Source organism: Theropithecus gelada, chromosome 3, assembly GCF_003255815.1.
Source record: "Theropithecus gelada isolate Dixy chromosome 3, Tgel_1.0, whole genome shotgun sequence".
NCBI classification, from domain to species: domain Eukaryota; kingdom Metazoa; phylum Chordata; class Mammalia; order Primates; family Cercopithecidae; genus Theropithecus; species Theropithecus gelada.
The window spans coordinates 12321917-12329747 of NC_037670.1; the positions used below are offsets into that span (position 1 = coordinate 12321917).

General features: G+C 46.4%; 1 pseudogene across 1 annotated transcript; it reads left to right on the forward strand.

Moving 5' to 3' along the window:
• Nucleotides 1-589: 589 nt before the first annotated feature.
• On the forward strand, nucleotides 590-1177 carry LOC112621381 (annotated as a pseudogene). Its single transcript, XR_003118718.1, has one exon. The product of XR_003118718.1 is annotated as a prefoldin subunit 5 pseudogene (transcript).
• The last annotated feature ends 6654 nt before the right edge of the window (nucleotides 1178-7831 follow it).

The following is a 7831-nucleotide window of genomic DNA, read 5'->3' on the forward strand; positions in this document are numbered from 1 at the left end:
CGCCACTGCACTCTGGCCTGGGTGACAGAGTGAGACTCCGTCTCAAAAAAAATTATAAAATAAAACAAAATTAGTTCAGACCAGGCACAGTAGCTCACACCTGTAATCCCAACACTTTGGGAGGTCAAGGCAGGAGGATCACTTGAGGCTAGGAGTTCAAGACCACCCTGGACAATATAGCGAGACCCATCTCTACAAAAAAAAAAAAAGGATAAAAAGAAAAATAGATCTAAATAGGTCTGCCCATCCCTAAGGGAAGATGCTTTGCAGAGAGAAACTGCAGCTCTTCCTCTTCCCAGCAGGCTCAAGGGACAGGATTGCAAAGGCAGCCAGTGAACTCACCGAGGCCAGTCCTGCTGGGAGAGCTTTGTGAGGGGCTGTGCCTCTCATGTCTCCTGGGGGACCTCATCCTTATTGAGAGTCACTGAAGGCACCCTAAATAGGAGGCACTGTGGACACCCACCAAGGGACACAGCCTGAGCATCGGTTGTGCAGCTGGCTGCACCAAAATCCAGGGGACACATTATATAGCCCTGGCCTCAGGGTGTGGTCAAGTTGAGGAAGTGAGCAAAGAAATGAAAAGCATCTCTTCGTTAGTCCTCCTTCCCAACATGGCACAGTCTATTAACATTACGGAGCTGCATCTGCCGCAACTAGAAATGCTCAAGAACCAGCTGGACCAGGAAGTGGAGTTCTTCTCCACGTCCATTGCCCAGCTCAAAGTGGTACAGACCAAGTATGTGGAAGCCAAGGACTGTCTGAACATGCTGAACAAGAGCAATGAGGGGAAACAATTACATGTCCCACTGACGAGTTCTATGTATGTCCCTGGGAAGCTGCATGATGTGGAACATGTGCTCATCCATGTGGGAACTTGGTACTATGTAGAAAAGACAGCTCAGGATGCCAAGGACTTCTTCAAGAGGAAGATAGATTTTTCTAACCAAGCAGATGGAGAAAATCCAACCAGCTCTTCAGAAGAAGCACACCATGAAACAGGCTGTCATGGAAATGATGAGTTAGAAGATTCAGCAGCTCACAGCCCTGGGGGCAGCTCAGGCTACTGCTAAGGCCTGAGAGTTTTTGCAGAAATGGGGCAGAGGGACACCCTTTGGGCATGGCTTCCTAGTGCTGGGAAGAGTCTTGTGCTTAATGCCAATAAATGTGCCAGCTGGGCAAAAAAAAAAGAAAGAAATGAAAAGCTAAAGAGTCCAAATGAGGTGGAGCTCAGAGCCCAACAATAACACTATTGGTGGTAACTCAGGGGAGGGGCCAACAGGGAGCAGGGCTACTCTTGGGGTCTTCCACTTCAATTTCCTAATACATTTGATCAATTTGCCCAGCATGAAGATACTTGTTTGCAAAAAGTTTTGTTGTTGTTTTTCAGAGCAGTCTCTGTGGAAAGGCTGAAGCCACGTGGTCAAGCACCATAGCCAGCCAAGACGCTGCAAACCAAGCTGGAGGTTTCGGGGGTTTCCAGTCCTTTTTTATTTTTTTATTTTTTCTAAGGATCAAGCACCATAAAATTCCATTGCTGTTCTGGAGACACACACATAAATGAAGAATGGATCCCTGTTGTAAGTAAAGATTACCAGGCTCCTGGGGAGATGGATCCCAGATATACCCGCTTCTGTCCACCACCCCTTCTGTCCATCACCTCTCTACTACTCACACCCCCTTCTGCTCCAGTCACCAGACTCCCGATCTCAGCCTCTGCCCCACTCCAGGCCCTTGCCTGAGCCATTCCTACACCTGCAGTGCCCTCCTGCTCTTCCTCTTTCTCTCACCTGTGAAAATCCCACCTGTCCTTTAGAGTTCTACACCTTCCTCATCTCCTCCAGGAAGTCATGTGCAATCAGGAAGTGACCTCTTCCACTCCTGAAATTTTTTTTGTTTTTTGTTTTTTGTTTTTTTGAGATGGAGTCTCACTCTGTCGTCCAGGCTGAAGAGCAATGGAGGCATCCCGGCTCACTGCAACCTCTGTCTCTGGGTTCAAGAGATTCTCTTGCCTCAACCTCCCAAGTAGCTGGGGTTACAGGCATGTGCCACCACACCTGGATAATTTTTTTGTGTATTCTTAGTAAAGATGGGGTTTCACCTTTTTGGCCAGGCTGGTCTCAAACTCCTGACCTCCAGTGATCCTCCCACCTTGGCCTCCCAAAGTGCTGTGATTACAGGTGTGAGCCACTGCAGCTGGCCCACTCCTGAAATTAATGGTGCTCATTACCGATACCTTTCCCATGATGCATACTTATTACCTCCTAGCTGGGAGCACAGTCATTTGAACGCCTGCCCAGAAGGGAGAGGGAAAGGTGACATCTTTGTATTCTGAGTGGGGACAGTGGCCACTTTCCCTGCAGAGCCTGGGAAGGGGCCCCGCCCCACTCAGGGAGGCAATGGACGAGCTAAGACTGCCGGAGTCCTCCACCTGTGGTTCAAGAATGCCCTATGCCCACACTGGGGTCCAGCCTTCATGGGGAAGCTAGAGAAGATGGAAGAGAAAAGAGTGTTCTACTGGGGTTGAGAGACATGGCTATAATGTCAGATGCTGCTGACTGTAGGCTGCCCACACACAACTGAGACTGGGAGCTGACTCCAGAAATTAATAAGTTTCCAGCCAGAGCTCAAGACAGGAGAGAGGATTGCTGGGGAGAAGGAAGGAGCAGAGCTGTGGGAAGACTATGCTGACGATGGCGGTGTCGGCCCAATCGTCAGTGACACTCGCCATCGGGCCCCTTCCTAGTAACACTGAAATGGAATGCACGGGAAGTCAATGGGGGACACTGGTCTCCCTCCAAGGTCACTTTTTTTTTTTTTTTTTTTTTGAAACGGAGTCTCGCTGTGTAGCCCAGGCTGGAGTGCAGTGGCCAGATCTCGGCTCACTGCAAGCTCCGCCTCCCGGGTTCACGCCATTCTCCTGCCTCAGCCTCCTGAGTAGCTGGGACTACAGGCGCCTGCCACCACGCCCGGCTAGTTTTTTGTAATTTTTAGTAGAGATGGGGTTTCACCGTGTTCGCCAGGATGGTCTCGATCTCCTGACCTCATGATCCGCCCGTCTCGGCCTCCCAAAGTGCTGGGATTACAGGCGTGAGCCACCGCGCCCGGCCCAAGGTCACTTTTGTCAAGGTACCTGGGGGAAGATGTGAATCCAGAAATGTACAGGCTGAGACCTGCCCCCAAATATCAAGGATTAGGGAGGGATGTGTTGAAACTAGGGCTAGGGGCTGGGCATGGTAGCTTATGCCTGTAATTCCAGTACTTTGGGAGGCCTAGCTGGGCAGATCACCTGAGGTCAGGAGTGTGAGACCAGCCTGGCCAACATAGAAAAACCCCATCTCTACTAAAAATACAAAAATTAGCTGAACAGGGTGACGTACATGTGTAGTCCCAGCTACTAGAGAGGCCTGGGCACAAGAATCGCTTGAACCCGGGAGGTGGAGGCTACAGTGAGATGAGATCGTGCCACTGTACTCCAGCCTGGGCAACAGAGTGAGACTGTCTCAAAAAAAAAGGAAACTAGGGCTGGGAAATAGGTCAGTCTTTCTCCCAGGAGGAGTAAGTGAGGCGGGAGGAGGTTGGGAATGTTGGCCACTGTGTGATTATCTGAATTGCAGCTACAGTTGTCCCTGATAATATCAGCTGATGGGAGTCCATGGACCCACAAGAGTTGTCTCTGAAGTCATGGTGGCTAGGGTAGGGGGAATCAGCTTGTTTGATGGGTAGATGACAAGCTGACACTTGGCTTTAAGAGTAAAGTTTCTCAGCTGGGCGAAGTGGCTCACGCGTCTAATCCCAGCACTTTGGGAGGCCGAGGTGGGTAGATCACCTGAGGTCAGAAGTTCGAGACCAGCCTGACCAACATGGTGAATCCCATCTCTACTAAAATACAAAAATTAGCCAGGCGTGGTGGCGGGCACCTGTAAAGGAGGCTGAGGCAGGAGAATCACTTGAACCCAGGAGGTAGAAGTTGCAGTGAGCCGAGATCATGCCACTGCGCTCCAACTTGGACAAAAAAAGCAAAACTCCACCTCAAAAAAAAAGGGGGGAGAATCTCTCAAAGCCAGTGAGGTTGGTGTAGCAGTCAGAAAGTGTCAGGTTATGCTGCAGTAACAAACAGTCCTAAAGACTACATGGCTTACAACAGCAAAGGTTTATTTCTTGCTCATGCCGCTTGCCCATTTCAATGTCTGTGCTCTCATCCATGCCATCTTCACTCTGGGACCTGGGCTGGCCAAACCACCCCCATCTGGGACATTGCCAGTCTCATGATGGTGGAAGGTGACAGATGGCAAAACCACCAGCTGGCTATTGAAGCTTCTTTCCAGAGATGATGTGCATCCCTTCCACTCATATTTTGTTGGTCAAAGCAAGTCACAAGGTCACCCTGGATATAAAATACTACCAGAGAGAGGCACTGCCAGTCAGACATCAAGTGTGATATCAGCAAGACAGGGAGGTATGATCCACCCAAGGGAGGGAAAGCAAATATTTTCAACAATAACACAATCTACCACAGGTGGGATCCCAGCAGGGGTATGGTTTATGCAAATCAAGATCCCATCAAGCAGGATCAGACCCCTGGTGGGGCCTTGTGTGCCACACAAAGAGATCTCCCCACTGCACTCCAGCCCAGGTGGGCGACAATGAAACTCTGTCTCAAAAAATTTTAAAAAATAATACATAAATAAACCACCTAAAAATTCCAAAGGAAAATTTAGGAGACTATATGTATAATTTGGGAGCTGAAGAGACTATTTTAATCAAAACAAGAAAGCCAAAAGCTGCAAAAATAAAATTACACATATCCTACTACATTAAAAAGTAACATTTGTGGGGGAAAGTTACCAAAACAATACAAAGTAGGGGCAGAATTGTTTGCAATCTGAATGACAGACAAGAAGTTAATATCTGTAATATACAAAAAGCATTTACAAATGTATATTTAAAAAACACACTGTTCAACCTGATCTTCATGGACATTATATATTTAATGCCTCTTAAGATACTTTCAGGATCACAGTATAATTTTGTTGCTTTTTGGAGTCCTATAGTATGTTTATGATATTGGAATCATAGGCAAAATGTTTTTCAATAATTTTTTTCAAACTTCTGTTTTCGGCCAGGCATGGTGGCTCACACCTGTAATCCCAGCACTTTGGGAGGCCGAGGTGGGTAGATCACTTAAGTCAGGAGTTTGAGACCAACTTGGTCAATATGGTGAAACCCCCGCCTCTACTAAAAATACAAGAATTAGCCAGGGATGGGGGTGCACGCCTGTAATCCCAGTTACTTGGGAGGCTAAGGCAGGAGAATCGCTTGAACCATGGAGGCAGAAATTGCAGTGAGCCCAGATCGTGCCACTGCACTCCAGCCTGAGCAACAGAGTGAGACTCCATCCCAAAAAAGAAAAAAATCTCTTGTTTTCGTGTCAAGTTTGTTCCATGTGTATTTTTCTCCAATCGGTTTCTCTCTTTCCTTCTCTTTCCGTCCCTCCTTGCTTGTTTCATGCAAGCATCATGATTCCTAAGATAAAATCAAGTGCTTAATTCACACTTGCACAAAATCCCCAGGAACCTAAGATCACACAGGGACATTTCAGAAAGCAGCCAGTTCTATTTTTCACGTTCTTACTGGCAGTTTCATTTATGGCCACTGCTTTAACGCAGTTTCTAAGAATTTATCACACCCTTTATGACTGAATGCAAACACCCCAGCTTGAGAAGAGAAGCAAGAGAGGGAGAGAGCAAGAGTCTGCCAGTTTCTGTTTACAATACGCTATCGCTTCTGATTCTAAGGAGGAAAAATAAGCTCATAAATTTAAGTATGGAACTTACCCTCTTAGAATGCTCACATTAAGAGTAATAAATGTCAACATTTATGGATTTATGACGTTTAAAAAAAACTCAAAGCTTGTGCAAACATTTCTTACACGGTCATTGTTTTCCGAGGATTGCGTAAACGGAAGTTCAAGTCAGCTTGAGGATTTTTCTAGAGGTTCAGCAAACTCATATCAAATCAGGGAGATGGGGTCTTTCCTTTCTCTGATTAATTTAATTTCTTCTGTCTCCTCTTGTCTTCTCCCTGGAGTCGGGTGCATCTGAAAGTTCTGTGAACACTAGCCTGCCCCATTCAGCGGATCTGGAGACAACTATCGCCCTCCTATAAATACCAAGGGTGCCACTGGCCTGTTCCTTACACCAGACAGTCAACAGTCACCGAGAGCCTGTTTGAAGCTTTGGGACAAAACAATGAAGCCAAAAGATGGATTTGCTGAGTAGCAGAGACCGTAAACTGCTACTCTTGGTTTATTTATTTAGTTAGTTAGTTATTTTTATTTTATTTTTTTTGAGATGGAGTCTTACTCTGTCACCCAGGCGGGAGTGCAGTGGTATAATCTCAGCTCACTGCAGCCTCCGCCTCCCAGGTTCAATCGATTCTCTTGCCTCAACCTCCCCAGTAGCTGAGATTATAGGCGCCCACCACAACGCCCAGCTAATTTTTGGATTTTTGGTAGAGACAGGGTTTCACCATGTTGGCCAGGCTGGTCTTGAACTCCTGACCTCAGGTGACCCATCTGCCTCGGCCTCCCAAAGTGCTGGGATTACAGGAGTGAGCCACTGCACCCAGCTGTCTCTATGTTTTAAAAAATAAAATAATAATAAATATATGATTTTTAGGCTAGGTGCAGTGGCTCACGCCTGTGATCCCAGCACTTTAGGAGGCCGAGGTGAGTGGATCACTTGAGGGCAGGAGTTCGAGACCAGCCTGGCCAACATGGCGAAATGCGGTCTCTACCAAAAATACAAAAAAACAAAAAAATTAGCCAGGGGTAGTGGCACACACCTGTAAACCCAGGAGGCAGACGTTGCAGTAAGCCAAGATTGTGCCACTGCACTTCAGCCTGGGCAATGGAGGGAGACTCTGTCTCAAAACATAAATAGATAAATAAAATAATAAATAAATAAATTATTGTTAAAACTGGTTTTCCACCATTGGTGATCTTAAAGTGTGTGCTTTGGCTGGGCGCAGTGGCTCACGCCTATAATCCCAGCACTTTGGGAGGCCCAGATGGGTGGATCACGAGGTCAGGAGATGGAGACCATTCTGGCTAACATGGTGAAATCCTGTCTCTACTAAAATACAAAAAAAATTAGCCAGGCATGGTGGCAGGCGCCTGTAGTCCCAGCTACTTAGGAGGCTGAGGCAGGAGAATGGTGTGAACCCGGGAGGCAGAGCTTGCAGTGAGCCAAGATCGCGCCACTGCACTCCAGCCTGGGCGACACTGCAAGACTCCATCTCAAAAATAAAGAAATAAATAAAAATAAACTGTGTGCTTAGAACTTTTATTTCAATGATATTATTCTTGAATTGCAAGCCCAGATATCTATAGTGTGATTGATCTTAATGAATTTATTGAGGTGTACATTTTATTTAAAAGTAAAATTGGCTGGGTGCGGTGGCTCATGCCTGTAATCCCAGCACTTTGGGAAGCCAAGGCGGGCGGATCACAAGGTCAGGAGATCGAGATCATCCTGGCAAACATGGTGAAATCCCGTCTCTATTAAAAATGCAAAGAATTAGCATTTTTAGTAGCCTGGGCAACAGAGCAACACTGCACTCCAGCTTGGGTGACAGAGCGAGACTATGTCTAAAAAACAAAAAAAGTAAAACTGAAGATGAAATATTTACTATATGTCTAGAAAGGCTGGTTTGCAATACACAATGCTGGATCACCAAATAACTGTTATAGGTAGCATTTGTATTAACGTTTTTCATTCTTGGATATTGCTTTTACAATTTAGTTTTTCTTTTTCTTTTTTTTTTTTTTTTT